This window comes from Salvia splendens, chromosome 19 (genome assembly GCF_004379255.2).
Source record: "Salvia splendens isolate huo1 chromosome 19, SspV2, whole genome shotgun sequence".
Lineage (NCBI taxonomy): Eukaryota > Viridiplantae > Streptophyta > Magnoliopsida > Lamiales > Lamiaceae > Salvia > Salvia splendens.
The window spans coordinates 5,892,793-5,912,059 of record NC_056050.1 but is presented as its reverse complement, the minus strand read 5'-3'; positions in this window follow the sequence as shown (position 1 = coordinate 5,912,059).

Here is a 19,267-nt window from a genome sequence, read left to right as displayed (position 1 = left end):
AGGGTTTGAGGGAGGGTGTTGGCAATTGAAACATAAAATGAACATAAAAAATATCTCACATCGGTGTACATAAAGAGCTTAATCTACTATATAAGTCTCATGGGCCTCTCCTCCTATCACCAATTGGTTTTAGGATGGAACCCATGGATTTCTATCAAAGGTGTCTCGCTTCACCGCCTCCGGCTACCACGTCCTTTGCCCTCGTCGTGACTGATTATTGGCAGGCTCCGCAGTTGCCGCCTACGGTCACCATTGCCTAGAGGTCTCCAAACCGAACCGAACCGGCCCGGAACCGTCACCGGCGGTTCCGAACCGGAACCGGAACCGTCGGCGGCGGTTCGAACCGGGACCGAAACCGCCGGTTCCGACGGGCCGGTTCAGGTTTGCGAATTTTGAAGAACCGTAACCGGCGGTTCCGAACCACCGGTCTCGCCGGAACCGCCGGTTCGGCGGTTCCCGACAACTCCCGAAACCTTTTCAGGCCTACTTCCTAGCCTTTTCAGAAACCGCTCCCGCGGCCGCCGGTTTGGGCAGAAACCGTTGACGAAAACCGCCGGTTCCGGCGGTAAACCGGCGGTTCTGCCGTGGTTTTTAAAAATTTGAAATTTGAAATTGACAAAAAAACCGCCGGTTTCCACCGAAAACCGGCGGTTCCGGCGGTAAACCGGCGGTTCGGCAGTTATTTTAAAAAATTAAATTTTTTTTTAATCACAATTTTCCCCTATAAATACCCCCCCTCCTCTTCATTTCTACTCACCCCATTCTTGTGTTAATAAGAATTTCTCTCAATCTCAATTTCTCTATTCTCCATCCTCATTCTCTCAAGTTGTTTACGTTATTTGCTCTCATAATTTACTCACGTTGTTCACGTTATCATCTTCACACAATCACACTACTCTCTATTCTCCACTTTCAATTTCCATAAATATTTATATCATGTCTTCATCTCGTCGTGGTGGTGATCGGGGCAAGGGAATTGCCCAAGATCAAAGTGATACTCGTCGTCGACGTGCCCCTTCTAGAGTACAAGTTGCGGAGGAGGTGGGAAGGCTAGCCGCTCTTCGAGCTCAAGTAAGATATAATATGTTTTAATTTTTTGTTAATTCATTTTTATTAAATTCATAATTTCATTTTTCAACATCTATGTGTCTATGTGTTTTTATTTTTGTGTTAGTATTTTTACTTAGTTATATAATTTTCGTAGGAGGAAGAAGATCGAAATGCGGCCTTGTTACTTGCCCTCGCCGACGACGACCAACAAGGGGGGCATTCACATTCGACCTCGCGTTTCGAGTACGATGTGAATCTATCGTCGGACGAAGGCGATGATGGATCGCATCAATTCCCCCCTTCTTGCACCGGCCAAGTTGGCGACAATGATGATGAGGAGGCCGATGCTCCTCCTCCCTCAGGACGACAAAAGAAAAAGATGCCTACCAAGTTGAAATCCGAGATTTTCACCAAACATTTCAAGAAGGTCCTGGTGGTATTTCAAATCCTAATGATCCGACCACTACCGTTGAGACAAGTGAGTTCAAAGCATATTGCAACTATTGCGATAAAGTCTATCCATTTGTTATCGGTGGGGGATATGGTACTCTCCATCGCCATTTGAAGGCAAAACACCCCGTGGAATATGGGCATTCTAAGTCCCAAAGCCAAATAAACTTCCCTGCCGGCTCATCGTCTCAAACAGGTACGCCGCTATTTAAATATGATCCGAAAAATGTTACCGATGCTATGGTAAGATGGGCGGCAATGAAACATTTGCCGTTCAATTTTTTTAATGACAAAAAATATGAAGTTAATATGCAAACCGCTTTTAATGTTGCTACAAAGAGAATTCCCCCCTCTACTGCTCAAAGATCTAACAACCGTCAGTTTTTTGACAAAAAAAGAGAGGTTGGAAAATTTCTATCCACCTTAGGGCACAAAGTTAATATTTGCTCCGATGTGTGGACGGATTCTTTCCAACGAAATTCTTACATGGAATTTCATGTCATTTTATAGACAATAGTTGGTCTTTAAATAAACGTTTAATTGGTTTTAGACAATTTCCTTCCCCACACACCGCACAAGCAATTGCATCTTTAATTATTCAAGTTTTGAATGAGTATGCGTTATGCAACAAGATATTTTCGATTGGTTTTGATAACGCAACCGCTAACACCGCAAGTATATCTGATTTAATTGCTCCCCGGCGATAAGTGGTAAGTATTTTCACCAACGATGTATTTGTCATATTTTAAACTTATTTGTACAAGATGCTTTGTCTTTATGGCAAAGACATATTCAACCTATTACTACAGCTGTATCCTTGATCCACTGGAAGCCTCAAATTGGCAAAGCGTGGAAGAAGTATTGTGTGACATCCCTAACCCGAAACATGCATTATTTTGCATATTATCATATTGTATTGTCATTACATATTATATTGTCATTTTTAGTATAGAGATACTAAGTGTGTCATAGAGAATATAGTTATTGTTATTGATTTAGGATCATTATTATTTCCTATGCAACATATATACATATGTATATGTATATGTACGTAGATAAATACTAGCACTATATAGTACATATGCACACACATTTACATAATTGTGTATATACAAATACGAATTTATATTATAAAATATATACATGGATTCAATAACTACTAAATATAAAAATAGTTATGATATAATGCAAGTGGTAATGGGGATAGTCGATATTTCCCCTAAGCTATTATTTATCCAAATATATGTATACTAAATTACTTTCATTCTCATAAAGACACATGTAGGCAACGTGTCAATTTTTGAAGCGTCATTGGGTAAGTTGGCTTATACGATGCTAGTAAATATATTATGAGGATTTTCTTATAAGAATATCATATACTAATATACACGGAAGAGCAACAAATAAATTCAAAGGATGAGTGATCGAACTTTTCGTGTAAAGAGGAGCGATGATTATAGATTGTAGAGTGGAGTTGGGCGTTCAGATAGATAATTTATCTTTCTTAATCAGGTGTGTATAAATCACACTTTTAGTTTTACATGTGTTATGTGGTTGATTGTTATATGTTGAATTGGAGTGAATTATTTGATTATATGGTGTGAAATTGATATGATTATGAATTGTTTGATTTTGATGGTCGAATATGATATGAATATTTGATTGCTGAAATGGACGTGTTTGTTTAGATATATTGGATAAATTGATGGAATATGATATGGATATGTCATTGGTGCAAAGGATATGTTTATGATACCGATTATGTGAATCATTGGATTAAAGAGGATCTGTGACAGCCTTGTACTGGATCTGAAATACAGAGGGACCTTCGGGTCAAATACAGAGGGACCTATGAGTCCAAATACAGAGGGACCTTCAGGTCAAATACAGAGGGACCTATGAGTCCAATTACAGAGAGACCTTCGGGTCATAGAGGAATCCCGGGAAGATACCAGGCTTGACTGTTACAGAATAATAAACTGAATAGAGTGGCATATGCATATGAATATGAAATGGTTTGTTTTTAAATTATGATATATATATTGTTTCTGATTATATGTATTGATAAAAGAATATGCTTGATGTTTGTATCATGTCAGATTAAAGGTGGAGATTTATATATACTGAGTTGTGGCTCATATAAACCACTAAATTTTTCAGGAATAAGATAACAGTAAAGTTTTGACTGACATGGGTCATAGGAACTCCACGTGTTATCTGGTTCGGCGGCTGATGCATTTTGGCAACCTTCTCCTCCTCATCATTTTGCATGTAGATGAATGTATAGTATATAGAGTGGTGACAGGGTTCCACTACTGTGTAGAATGTTTTGAAATATGTACTTGTTAAATGATGAATTTTAGAATTATATAATATGTGTGTTCTATGAATTAGACACGTGTATTGATTGCTTTTATGATAAGAGATTTATGTATTATAAGAGTATACGTCAGAGGGGTTGAGGTGCCACAGTTTAGGTGGTATCAGAGCGGGGATAGAATCCCGCTGGGACATGGCATTCATGAATATGATATGATACATTTCGGTTAGAAGTTTCATTTGCATTTGTATTATCATGAACATATCTCACTGAGGAGAGAAGGGTCAGCCGCCCTGCATCATCAATTAATTATAGAAACATCTCATATACATATTGCATCATATGGTGATTTCCAAGAAATACATGGACCAATGATGAGTCAAAGAGGTCAAAACATTAAATAGCACCGAAAAATGGAATTGTTGACTTTATGAGACTACTGATCCGACCGAGGCCAAGATATGGTTGAAAATAATAGAACATGTGTTCAATCAGATGAGTTGTATGTCAGAAGAACGTTTTGATTACACGTTGTCTCTTCTTTGAAGCAATACTTACTATTGGTGAGAAACAGTCCCACAAGCTATTATACAACCTTTGGTACTAAGTTCAGACGATTTTCCTAGACAATTTAATGATAAATATATGCAAGAAGTGTATTGTGATGATGAAGTAAAGAGAGATTTTGTCTTTAAACAATATGTTTGTTGTTGATTATGAGTTGGCATTGTTTCAGTATACACAATTTATCTAGGCTACGTGGTGTGAGTTAATTTAGTTGAGCTGCCAGCGAATATTGATTCTCTTATTCATACACAAATCTGATATTATCATGGGTATAGATTGGTTGTCACTTCATCGAACTATGGCAGCTTGTCATGTTAAAGAAATGGTAATATAATCATCGAGACGAGATCGAGTGATATTTAATGGTATCGACCAATTGCAACTTGTCTTATATTAGCTACATCGGTTTTTCGATTTATTCAAAGTGGAGATTTTCCTGGATTAGCACCTGATCAAGAGACAAAATTTACTATTGAGTTACTACCAGGTACTGCATCTATTTCTATTCATCCTTATCAAATGTCTTGATTAGAGTTTCAAGAGTTAAATAAATAGTTACAAGAGTTGTCAGACAAGAGATAAGTATGACTCAATGTTTTACTTTGGAGAGCACCAATATTATTTTTGAAGAAGAAAGACGACACACTGCGACATTATATACACTATTGGAAGTCGAATCAAGTGACTGTGAAGAATAAATATCTATTACCGAGAATAGAAGACTTATTTGATCAATTTCAAGGTATGCAACTGTTTTCGAGTATTGATTTTCGATCAAGATACCATCAGTTGAAGATAGCTAAAGAGAATATTGCAGAGACACCATTTAAAACTCAGTACGACTATTATGAGTTTTGGTTATGCCTTTCAAATTAACTATTGCACCTACAATTATTTATGGCATTGGTGAACGAAGTCTTTCAACTATTCCTATATCACTTAGTGATTATTTTTATTGACTTACGATTATATTTCACGAAGTATAGATGAGCATGTTAATCACTTGCAGTAAACATTACAAGTTTTGCGAGATAAACATCTTATTGCAAGGTTGGGATTCTCGATTATGGTTGAATTGATGAAGAAGTTATTACGGAAGAGTTCTCTTCTTATATGGAGTGAAGCATGTCAAAATAGTTTTGATAAGTTGAAGCATTGATTGACTATGTCTTCTATATTGGTTATTTCCACAGGTATATGATATTATGTTATTTACAGTAATGCACTGCAACGTGGATTTGGTTTTCTTCTATTAAAAAAATGGAAAGTTTATTGCTTATGCGTCAAGGACAATCACGAGTACATGAAGCTTCTTATTCTATTTCTGATCTGGATTTAACAGTGTGGTTTTCCTTCTAAGATTTGGCATCATTATTTGTATGGAAGATTTCGTCGAATTCTGGTTGATCACGAGAGTTTGAAATATTAGAAGAGTAAGAAGGAGATGAATATGAGACTAAGACATTGGATGGAGTTTCTTACAGAATATGATTGCACCATCGAATACCATCTTAAGAAGGTGAATGTTGTTACAGATACTTTGAGTTACAAGTCAAGGAGAGTGATTATACATATGCAAATAACATCATTATTAAAGTATTATTGGTGGTCGAAGATTAAGAAGAAAGTCGTAGAGTTGTTTCAAGGTGTTTGATATGTCAACAGGTTAAAGCAGAACAGTGTGTACCTACAGGTTTGTTGAAGCCTTTAACTATTCTAGTCTCAAAATGAGAACACATTACCATAAATTCTGGTACAGGGTCACCGATAGCACATTTCTTACCTATAAGATGGCGTTGTTCGTTATATCCCTTATCCGAAAGGTACGCGAGAGATGTGGTACATTTATGATTTATGTGGTATTCTAGTATCTTATATGTTTGACAGAAATCCGCAATTCAGTATCTCAGTCTTGATAAAGCTTTTCGACAACTATTGGGACATGACTATATTTTGTAATGTTTTTCACCCTTAGAAAGATGGTAAGTCAGAGAGAACTATAAAGACGTTGGAAGAAATGTTTTGTGCTCGTATTATTGAATTTCAGGTTCAGGGAATGAGTATATTCTGCTGATAAAGTTTGCATATACTAAACAGTTTCATTTATGACACTGTATGAGACATTGTATAGTAGAAAATGTAGAAGTTCTATATAGAGATTCTAGAAATGTCAGAGATTATTCGAGAAACTGTCCAAGATTGACATTATTAAAAGCAGATTGAAAGCGACATGGGATAGACAGAAAAATTATAAAGGTAAGTTGAGTCCTTATTATATTGGGCCATATGATATTGTCGAAAGAGTTGGACTGTTAGCGTACAGGTTAGCATTACCTCCAGAGTTAGAGCAGATTCATAATATTTTTCACGTCAGCATGTTTCGACATTATCGATCTGATCCTTCACATATTTTGAAAGATCCCGATATACAGATTTCTGAAAATCTAAGTTACATAGAGGAACCAGTTAATATTGTAGACCGACAGGTTAAACAATTGCGAAAAAAAGAGATTCCAATGGTAAAAGTCATTTGGCAAAATCACGGAGTCGAAGAAGCGACTTGGGAAACTGAAGAAAAAAATGAAAAAGAACTATCCACATCTGTTTACGGGTTAGTGATTTTATTGGATGCATTAACTCATGGGGAAAGCGAATTTTGCGGATAAAATTCTTAAAGAGGGGAAGAGTTGTGACATCCCTAACCCGAAACATGCATTATTTTGCATATTATCATATTATATTGTCATTACATATTATATTGTCATTTTTAGTATAGAGATACTAAGTGTGTCATAGAGAATATAGTTATTGTTATTGATTTAGGATCATTATTATTTCCTATGCAACATATATACATATGTATATGTATATGTATATGTACGTAGATAAATACTAGCACTATATAGTACATATGCACACACATTTACATAATTGTGTATATACAAATACGAATTTATATTATAAAATATATACATGGATTCAATAACTACTAAATATAAAAATAGTTATGATATAATGCAAGTGGTAATGGGGATAGTCGATATTTCCCCTAAGCTATTATTTATCCAAATATATGTATACTAAATTACTTTCATTCTCATAAAGACACATGTAGGTAACGTGTCAATTTTTGAAGTGTCATTGGGTAAGTTGGCTTATACGATGCTAGTAAATATATTATGAGGATTTTCTTATAAGAATATCATATACTAATATACACGGAAGAGCAACAAATAAATTCAAAGGATGAGTGATCGAACTTTTTGTGTAAAGAGGAACGATGATTATAGATTGTAGAGTGGAGTTGGGCGTTCAGATAGATAATTTATCTGTCTTAATCAGGTGTGTATAAATAACACTTTTAGTTTTACATGTGTTATGTGGTTGATTGTTATATGTTGAATTGGAGTGAATTATTTGATTATATGGTGTGAAATTGATATGATTATGAATTGTTTGATTTTGATGGTCGAATATGATATGAATATTTGATTGCTGAAATGGACGTGTTTGTTTAGATATATTGGATAATTTGATGGAATATGATATGGATATGTCATTGGTGCAAAGGATATGTTTATGATACCGATTATGTGAATAATTGGATTAAAGAGGATCTGTGACAGCCTTGTACTGGATCTGAAATACAGAGGGACCTTCGGGTCAAATACAGAGGGACCTATGAGTCCAAATACAGAGGGACCTTCGGGTCAAATACAGAGGGACCTATGAGTCCAATTACAGAGAGACCTTCGGGTCATAGAGGAATCCCGGGCAGATATCAGGCTTGACTGTTACAGAATAATAAACTGAATAGAGTGACATATGCATATGAATATGAAATGGTTTGTTTTTAAATTATGATATATATTGTTTCTGATGTTTGATAAAAGAATATGCTTGATGTTTGTATCATGTGAGATTAAAGGTGGAGATTTATATATACTGAGTTGTGGCTCATATAAACCACTAAATTTTTCAGGAATAAGATAATAGTAAAGTTTTGACTGACATGGGTCATAGGATCTCCACGTGTTATCTGGTTCGGCGACTGATGCATTTTGGCAACCTTCTCATCCTCATCATTTTGCATGTAGATGAATGTATAGTATATAGAGTGGTGACAGGGTTCCACTACTGTGTAGAATGTTTTGTAATATGTACTTGTTAAATGATGAATTTTAGAATTATATAATATGTGTGTTCAATGAATTAGACACGTGTATTGATTGCTTTTATGATAAGGGATTTATGTATTATAAGAGTATACGTCAGAGGGGTTGAGGTGTGACATATTGCCACACGAAGAAAATAAGGTACACAACTTTTACTTTAGACGTGTCTACTAGATGGAACTCTACATATGATATGTTGCATTCTACATTGGAGCATATAGAATATTTAGTTGATTTTTATAGAACTTACCCTGTTGATGATTTATATCTAACATCTTCTTGTTGGGATCAATGCATGAGCTTGTTTAAGTTATTCAAAGGTTTTCGAAATGCCACTATTGAGTTATCGGGTGTGTATTATTGCACATCCGTTCGTGTTTTAGAACATTGCATGATCATATCACTTGGTTTTAAAACTGCAATGAAAAATTCCACAAACAATCTTGAGTTAATGTGTGTTTTATATTACATGGTTGAAAAATGGCTCAAGTATTTCAACGAGATCCCCACGGTTTTTTTGCTTGCCAAAGTTTTGGATCCAAAGTGGAAACTAGTTGGTACTTTCAAAATTTTAGAATTTTATTACAACAATTTGGCTTCTATTGATCTTGAACCACTCCGAGCTTTGCAAACTGACGAGGACGACAACTACATAAACCTAGCCCAAACATTCCAAATAAACCTCCCCCACCCCCAAGCCTCCAAAGAAGTTTTGAGTTCGACTTGCAGGCTCTCTTTCACGATTACGAAGCCAAGTACAACCGTAGCCACCAAGTGAGACCTAGACCCCCCCGTCAAACACATAACTTTGGCTTCTTCCAAGTTGATGACCCCGACGCCCAATCCCAATTGGTGGACCTATACGGCTTTGGCAGCGGAGGAAGGACGACAAATTCGACAAGTGAGTTAGACTTATATTTTGACTCACACTTTTCATTCAATGAGGAAGAAGGAGGTCCCGTTCCCCAACAAATCGACGTCCTAGATTGGTGGGGATCACACGAGAAAGATTTTCCCATCCTTGCATCAATGGCCAAGGAGATCTTTTCGGTTCCAGCTTCCACTGTCACCGTCGAGTCCGCCTTTAGTGTTGGAGGCAACGTCTTGGACGACAGAAGAAGTAGACTCACCGGGCAAAACATGGAAGCCACCATGTTACTTGATGATTGGTGCTCCGCCGAAATTAGAGACCAAGAATCAGATTGGAACAATCAAGTAGTACAACCCGACCAAGACTACTTCCCCGACGAAGAAGAGTAGGCGCGCCGCCAATTCCTACGATCAAGCCAAATAGGTAAGCAATGTAAGAGACCTACGTGGACTTTGATTCCAAAATGCAATTGAGCATTGAGGATACGTAGGCATCTCAACTTAAATTTTAAATTTAAGTTGAGCTTAAGTCCTTTTCCTTTAATTTTTCCCCCTTTGTTTCGAATATGTAATTTATAAATTGTAATCAAGACTTTAAATCTTTTGTAATTAATAATTTTTAAGTTGTAATTTGTAAATTTTAAGTTGTAATTTGTAGTTTTAAAGTTGTAATTTGTAAATTTTTAGTTGTAATTCGTAATTTTAAAGTTGTAATTTGCAATTTTAAAGTTGTAATTTGTATCAATAAAATTACATTTGTACATCGCTTTATTCTAATTTTATTTATACAAATATATGTACATTTTTTACTTGAATTACAAATTCAAAATGTATATAAAAAAAAATTGAACCGCCGAACCGGACGAACCGGCCCGGAACCGGACATGCAACGGCGGTTCCGGCGGTTCACTTGAACCGGCGGTTCACGGTTCAGGAACCGGAACCGCCGAACCTTGGCCGGGCCGGTTCAGGTTCACTTATTTTTTGAACCGGAACCGGCGGTTCAGAACCGTGAACCGCCGGTTCCCGAACCGTGGTGACGTCTACCATTGCCTGTTGCCAAGGGTTTTAATTTATATTATGCTAACTGAACTTGCATGACTTGGCATGCATGATTTAAAATTCTTACTCCCTCCGTTCCACGGTAGTTGAGTCATTTCATTTTCTGCACTCGTTTTAGAAAAATGATAATAAATAGTTAAAGTGAACATAAAATAAAGTAAGAGAGAGAATAATGCAGATAAGACTCTTATCTACCTTATTTTGCCACCTACTTTACTCTCTTTCCATTTTAACTATTTATCATCATTTTTCCAAAACGAGTGCAGAAAATGAAATGACTCAACTATCGTGGAACGGGGGAATACTATTTAAGTTTGGTAAGCATATAGTATGAATTTGCCGAGTTCATACCCGGCTTACCAAACCTATGTGGCCAGTCTTGGCACTACTCACATATATTTGTTAAGTCGGGTATGAATTGACTAGACTTATCGAAGTTACTCGTGCAAAGTGAAGACTGGTGGCACACATGTCTAGTAAGTGGGTCGCGCCTGTATGAATTCGATCAATTCATGCCAAGTTTACCACACTTGGACCATTGATAAGGCTAATTTCATGCATAGGTCTAGGGGAAAAATTCGTGAATTTACAGGGTCTAACACTTGTTTTAAGCCAGGTGTGTAGAAGGAATCCGCCAGGTCCAGGAAGGGAAGGCGGTAATCACACGCCCGAGGAAACTGGTGGATAAGTGAACAATGTGCGAAAAATTGCTTGACGGAGGAAACCTCGGAGTTGAAGGGTAGAATAGAGATTTCTACGAAGACTCTAGAAGGTTATGTCCGCATCTATAAAAGGGAGAAGCATGCACGCTGGAGGGATCTGCTCGGTTGGAGGCCTCGCTAACAGCCTGTAGCTTAGTTCACTTTTCACACACTTGGGTTCTTTTCGTGGGGAGATTCAGGGTGACGCACTTTGGGTTCACATCTAGCTTTTTCACGTTTTCGATTGGGTTGTAACACCGTCCTTCTGTGGGGCGAAGAAACAATTTAATTTTCGCTTTCGTACTTTGCTGATTTCGCCGAGCTTCGCTATTCGAAGCTCGGACCTCTGGTTGTTTTTATCATTTATTCCGTATTTTATGCGAGTTTTATTTTCAGTTATGTCGATGATGTTGATTTCTGGTTTTGCTGCTATGATCTTCTGGAATTTGAGTTAGTTTACTTGTTTTGGATGTGTTTCGCAATTGTTTTCTGAATTTATGCAGGTTGTGGTTGGATCTGGGTGATCGGAGTCTGTTTGTTGATGAATCGGAGAGTTGAGTTCGCTGGTGTTGTGAAGATGTTTGTGATTGTTTGAATTCGGAGTTGATCGGAATAGATCTGTGAAAACCGGAGTTATAGAGTCGATTTTGTCTGTTGTTGGGTTCGGATCGCTTGGATCCGGAGTGGATTAAGTATCCGACGTGAATCTGAGTAAGATTGATTAAATTTCATGCCTAGTTTACGTGTTTTCATTTCATTTCGTCTAGTTTACGCAGATATGATGTATTTCCGGTTCATGGTAAGTTTCCAGCATCCAAATCTTTGTATTCTGTTCGAATCCAGATATATGCTCTTCTTTCTCCATTTGCGTGCTTGAATCGGTTAGGAAATTTCATGTCGTTGTTAGTTGGAGCATAAGTTTGTTATTTGCAGCTTTGGCCGTACTTACTATATTTGGAGTCATGGTCCCCGACGTTTTATTCTCTCTGTCTAGTCTTAATTAATTAGGCGTTTACTCAATCTAGGAAGTAAAATGTGTCTCTCAGTATTGAAGTCTGATTCTATTTTCCTTTCCGTGCCCTAGGTCTAGTATTTACATTTCGTGCCTAGGTCTAGAGGTAGTTAAAATTCTCAACCCTTTTGCGTGGCAGCAGCCGCTTGTTTCCAGAGTCTCTAAGCACTACTTCACGAATCCATCTTCGTGGGATCGACCCCGCTTCTCTATACTAATTTATAGTATTCGGGTTGAGGGATTTATTTTTGAAGGGGAGTCGAGTGTGTCCAACGACAAAAACACTGTTGTTCTCTTGAGTTCCTGGACCTGGTGATCCGGTGGATTTAAGGAGCGTGGTGTCTTGACCGAGCACTTGCTTTAGTTTTCTCTGTGCACACTTGACTTACTTACTATCACTGCTTACAGAGTAACCACCTTTCAAATGGCGTCGTTGTCGGGGATGGATGGCGTGCTTTGTGTTAGTGTTCAGAGCCTGTGGTGTAAATAGTTTTGATTTATTTTCTCTCTCTTTTATTTGTAGTTTATGAGCAGAGGCTCAAGATCTACCTACTGGAGCAACTCATCTGGGTGGAAGCACGACCACTTTAACTGGCGGGTTAAGGATACAGTCTCTACTGTGACCACCAGATCAGGGTTCACCACGGGAGATCCGTTGAATTTACTAGCGACGAATCTTGGACGTCGTCAGGACGCGAAGATCCAGAGTCACCACCCGAATCAGAAACAGAGTCAGAAACAGGGGAAGCGGAGGAAGTAGTCATGGCGCAAGTAGTAGATCCAAATCCAGAGATCGGTTCGCTCACTGCCCATTTAGATGGAGAACCAGCTCAAGCAATAGTGATGAATCCACGCCAGAGGACTATTGAGATCAAGACAAACGTACTCGGCATCTTGCCAACGTTCTCTGGGCGTAGGAATGAGTGTCCGTATGAGTTCCTAAATGAATTCAGTAAGTTGTGTGGTATTCAAAAGAGGCCGAATGATGCAACAGAGGAGGATTATCGCCTACGTGCAATTCCATTTACCTTGAAGGGGGAAGCTAATACGTGGTTATTGAGGTTGCCCCCAGATTCTATCCGCACATGGAGGGACTTCAAGTTGGAATTCTTAGATTATTTCTTTCCATCCAACAAGACGAATGCACTGAAAAAAGAAATACTAGAGTGTAAGCAGGATTACGATGAATCGCTGAGTCAGTATTGGTCGAGATTCAAGGGGTTGTTGGATGCATGCCCGAACCACCGAATTATAGAGGCAGAGACCTACTCTCTGTTTTACGAAGGGGAAACTCCTGAGTCAAAGGACTTAATGAATTCCTCGAGTGGAGGGAATTTCACAAGAAAAAGAGGAAGTGAGGCAAGAGAAATCCTGGGAAGTTGATCGACGCTAAAAAAGCATACGATAACCCTAGGAATGCAGTGAGGAGAGGATCGGTGCATGCTGTAAGAGAGCAAGAAGATGACAAAGTAGAAGCAAGAATTGATAGGCTCGAGAAAGCTCTTTTGAACGCGATTGAAAAGACGATTCCACTGGCTTCACAAGGGAAGGAGAAATCTCCTGGTCCAGGAGATAATCAAATTCAGCAATATTACGGGACCCAGGAAGGAGATTATCAGGCCCAGGTCAATGCAATGGTAAGTTGGAATCCCGATGGGAGCTGGAATCCAGGGAGACAGAGAGATGCGCCCTGGAGAAACCATCCAAATTTCAGATGGACTGACAATGAGCAGAATCAGCCGGCACCACAACAAAGTCAACAATTTGCACCTCAGCCCGAAAGACAAGGTAACTGGTCAGGAAGGAATCAAGAGGGGCTGGGTAGCTGGATCAATCGGAACCAAGGAGACCACTCGAGCTAGGGAAACAAAAATCAGAACAGTCAAGGGAACTCTTATGTACCACCGCACCAAAGGAATTTTCAGAACAATTACCAGGGTCGGTCAAGGAAATCAATACAACAACTCTTCAGGAGGTCAAGGAAACGCTCGTCAGGGTCAAGTGAGTGGACCGACTCTGAGCATAGGGCCAGGGCCTAGTCAGCCATCGAAATCACCAAAGAGTATCGATGATATGGTGCACGATCTCGTCAGTTCTCAGCAGCATATGCAAAACAACCTGCAATCGAACAATGACGTAGTGCACAAGCTTCAAGATGCTCAACAGGAGCAAAAGGCAGCAATGGATATGCTGGCCAAGCAGTTATCCCAGATAGCCAATTCTTTGAGTGATATGAGGGAAAATGAAGGGAAGATTCCCGCCTCCATAAGGCCACCGGATAGAGCGAATATAAGTCAGATTACCTTGAGATCCGGGAAAGGATATGATGGGCCAGTGGTAAGAACGAAAGAAGCGACAAGCCCCGAGGAAGGCAAGAACGAGAATACAATTCCTAGGCCTAGGAACGTGGAGGGAGGAACTTCCTGGGTCAAGGATGACCTTAAGACAGGGGATTTGGAGAAACCCTTGCCAAGGTCAGCTGAGCCTTTTTTCCTCGATCTAGAGCCGGAGTTGGAGAACGAGGCAGTAAGGGAGGAAACTGGAGAATTCTTAGCTGAAAGCTCTACAGGAGCAGAGAAGTGACTGAAGCCTTTCCCAAGCCGGGTGGAAGCCAAGAAGAAGAAGGAAGAACCGGTGGACTTCATGGATATTTTCGAGAAATTGGAGATTAATCTACCATTTTTACAGGCCTTGAAATTGCCGGTGTTTAGCAAGTTCATCAAGGAATTTATAGCTGGGAAGGCTAGACCCAGTGGGAAAATTTTGATAGGCGAGAACGTCTCTGCAGACATTCAAAAGCGGAGGATGCCTTCGAAATGCAATGATCCAGGTATGTTTACCTTACCCATCTCTATTGGTGATGTAAAAATCGAGCATGCTATGTGCGATTTAGGTGCATCCATAAATGTGTTACCACTGTCTATATACAAGAAGTTAGTAGGGGTAGGCATGGTGGACACGAAAGTTGTGATCCAATTGGCAGACAGGTCATGCATTTGTCCTGAAGGAGTGCTTGAGAATGTAATAGTAAAGGTACATGACTTCTTGTACCCAGCTGATTTCCATGTGATTAGAATGAGTGATAATGAATCTGCAGAGTCTGGAGGAGTACTTTAAGGGAGACCCTTCCTGCGTACCGCCAAGACTATCATTGATGTTTTTGATGGTACCATCTGCCTTGATTATAATGGGGAGAAATATACATTCAGCATAGATGAGGCAATGAAAAAACCTCTTGACGTCGAAAATTTGCATGCTATAGATGTTATTAACCCCTTGGTCCAGGAATACCTTGAGACGGAATTAATGCGGGAACAGATCAAGAATTCCAAGATGAGTCATGCCATTGATAGAGAAGTAGCTAGTTGGTATCAAGTAATGAACACGAGTGAGTTATCAGATGATGAGCTAGCTGAAGCGATTCTGGAATTCTGTGCGAACCTGAAGCTAGCTAGATCAAGGAAGGCACCTTATGTGGCGAGCATGGACAGTTCTACTGAGTCTAAGAAGGGAATCGCAACAGAGTCGACAGAGAAAAATCCCTTGCCCCAGGAAAAAGATGTCCCCAAGAAAGAATTGAAAACGCTTCCACCTGGGCTCAAGTATGCGTATCTGAAGGAGAATGAAAATTTCCCGGTAATTATTAACAGCAGCTTAACCGAGGGACAAGAAGAGAAATTGCTGAATGTGATCCGGAGACACAAGAAGGCTATTGGGTGGACACTCTCTGACTTGGTTGGAATCAGTCCAGAAATGTGCATGCATCACATTCGTCTAGAAGAAGGAGCAAAAGCCTGCAGGGACCCGCAACGTAAGTTGAATCCGAACATGAGGGAAGAAGTGCTGAAGGAAGTATTGAAGCTGCTATCCCTAGGAATCATATATTCCATACCAGACAGTGAATGGGTTAGTCCAGTACATATGGTACCAAAGAAGTCAGGAATACAGGTGGTTAAGAATGATAAAAATGAGTTGGTCCCCACTCGACTTGTTACTGGGTGGAGGATATGTATTGACTACCGGAAGCTGAACGAGGCTACTAAGAAGGATCACTTCCCGTTACCTTTCATTGACCAGATGTTGGAGAGGTTGGCGGGCAAGCAATATTTCTGCTTCCTGGATGGATATAGTGGGTATTTTCAAATCTATATGGATCCCGAGGACTAGGAGAAGACAACTTTCACGTGTCCCTTTGGAACGTATGCTTATAGACGGATGCCGTTTGGTCTGTGCAATGCGCCAGACACCTTTCAGCGGTGTATGATGAGTATCTTCTCGGATCTCCTAGAGGATTGCATCGAGATTTTTATGGATGACTTCACTGTGTACGGGAATTCATTTGACTCGTGTTTGGCAAGTTTGGATGTAGTGCTGAGGAGGTGTCAGGAGAAGCACTTGGTTTTGAATTTCGAGAAATGCCACTTTATGGTCCCCGAGGGAATTGTCCTAGGGCATGTGGTATCGGAAGGAGGCATACAGGTAGATCAAGCAAAAATCGATGTTATCTCAAAACTGCCTTACCCGACGAATCAGAAAGAGGTGAGAGGATTCCTAGGGCATGCAGGATTTTATAGGAGGTTTATAAAGGATTTTGCGAGAATTGCTCAACCACTCACTCACTTATTGCATAACGATGTGGAGTTTGTTTTCGATGAGGAGTGCAAAAAAGCTTTTCAGTTGTTGAAGGATAGGTTAGTTTCTGCTCCCATTATTAGAGCGCCCGACTGGAATCTACCCTTTGAGATCATGTGCGACGCAAGCGATTACGCCGTGAGAGCGGTGCTAGGTCAAAGAGTTGATGGGAAAAGCTACCTGACTTTTTATGCATCCAAGACACTGAATCAAGCTCAGAAGAATTATGACACCACTGAAAAGGAGATGCTGGCTGTTGTATACTCATTCGAGAAGTTTCGCCCGTACCTGCTGGCGAAGAAGGAGTCCAAACCAAGATTAATCCGTTGGGTGTTACTTTTACAAGAATTTGATTGGGAGGTCAAGGATAAGAAAGGAACTGAGAACAAGGTGGCTGACCACTTGAGTCGTATTTTTCAAGGGGAGACCGAGGAAGCAATTCCAGATGCATTCCCCGAGGAACATTTGTACTATATAGGAGAACTTCCTAGACCCGTCAATTGGGAAAAGATCATGGCGTTAACAGATCCAGGAGATTCTGAGAGAGGAAAATGTCGTCTAAACGATGAGCCATGGTTCGCAGACTTGGCAAACTACTTGGTCACTGGAGAGGTGCCCAGTTCACAGGAAATTTCCCGGGCCCAGAGGATGAAGCTCAAAAGCGAGGCCAAGTATTATTTCTGGGACGACCCATATTTGTGGAAAATGGGAGCTGACCAAGTGATTAGAAGATGCATACCAGAATGGGAACAAAGGGATGTGTTGAACCATTGCCATGCCCTAGCTTGTGGAGGTCACTTTGGACCTAGGAAGACTGCAAGGAAGGTGTTAGATAGTGGTTTTTACTGGCCTACATTGCATAAGGATGCTTTCGAGTTTTGTCAGAACTGTGAGAGGTGTCAACAGACAGGGGGAATCTCCAGGAGGGACGAAATGCCACAAGTTCCAGTGATTGTGTGTGAGATCTTCGATGTCTAGGGAATGGATTTCATGGGTCCATTTCCGTCTTCATACGGGAACGCATACATACTTGTGGCAGTTGATTATGTTTCAAAGTGGATAGAGGCCAAGACGACCACATCGTGTGAAGCCAAAGAGGTAGCGAAATTTCTTAGAGCTAACATCTTTAACAGGTACGGAGTGCCCAGAGCTATAATATCTGATAATGGGATGCATTTCCGTAACCGGACTATTGAAGCTCTAATGAGAAAGTACGGAGTTCATCATCGCCTTTCCACACCATATCATCCTCAATCAAATGGGCAAACTGAAATATTAAACAGGGAAATCAAAGCGATTCTGGAAAAGACGGTTAATCCGTCAAGGAAGGGCTGGACTAAGAGACTTGATGACGCACTATGGGCATACATAACAGCATATAAAACGCCCATTGGAATGTCTCCTTACATGTTAGTATTCGGCAAGATGTGTCACTTGCCGGTGGGAATTGAGCATAGGGCGTACTGGGCAGTCAAGGAGATTAATATGAATCCTCAAGCCTGTGAGGGAGAGAGGAAACTGCAGCTCCAGGAGTTGGAAGAATTGAGGCTTAAGTCTTACGACCAAGCTTTGGCATGATAAGAATCTCCGGACCAAGGAACTGCAAGTTGGGCAGAAAGTTCTCCTTTTCCAATCCCGGCTCAAGTTAATGTCTGGTAAGCTGAAGTCCAAATGGACTGGACCATACACTATTGTGAGTCTTCGTGCAAATGGAGCAGTAGAGATCCAGGGAAGTGCTTCAAACTCAACTCCTTTTCTTGTCAACGATCATCGTGTGAAGGTATTTAGGGATAACTCGGAGCTGTGTGTAGTGGACGAAATGTCACTACGCGCACTCCCTGATATCGCCTGATCGGTCTAGGAAGTGAGTGTTCTTAAGGATTTCCTAGGTCTAGTATCCAAGAAGTTTTACCATGACCTGACCTAGGAATTGTGAGAACACTTGAGCACAATTTGTAAATATTTAATTGTTTTCCTTAAATCAAGAAAACCCTAACAAATCAGAAAAAAAAATCTTCCAAAAATATTTTTGAAATACCAGACTCCTTGGGAATGTTTTTGATATTGTCATATCCTAGACCTGGGGGGTCTGGCGTTTCATTTTTTTAGTTTGATTCTTTTTTTATGTGTAGTTCTGCAGAGAGCATCTACTGGGGCAGGGAGTTGAGGAGCAAAACATTAGAGGGAATTGGCACCGGTTTGGATTTCAAAAAACTAAAGGGGCACCTTTATGAGGAGACGTACGGTCGCTAGCGTCATGCCTGCAAAACCGTCCTCGTCCATACCCATCAGCTAATAACCGTGTGCTGCTTTTTATTTTTCATTACTCACTCTCTCTCTCTCTACATTCGGAAATCCCCAAAATTTCTCTTTAGGTTTTCTTTCTCTAACCTTAATCGAGAAAATTCCGTCCGAGTTTCTGTGAAAA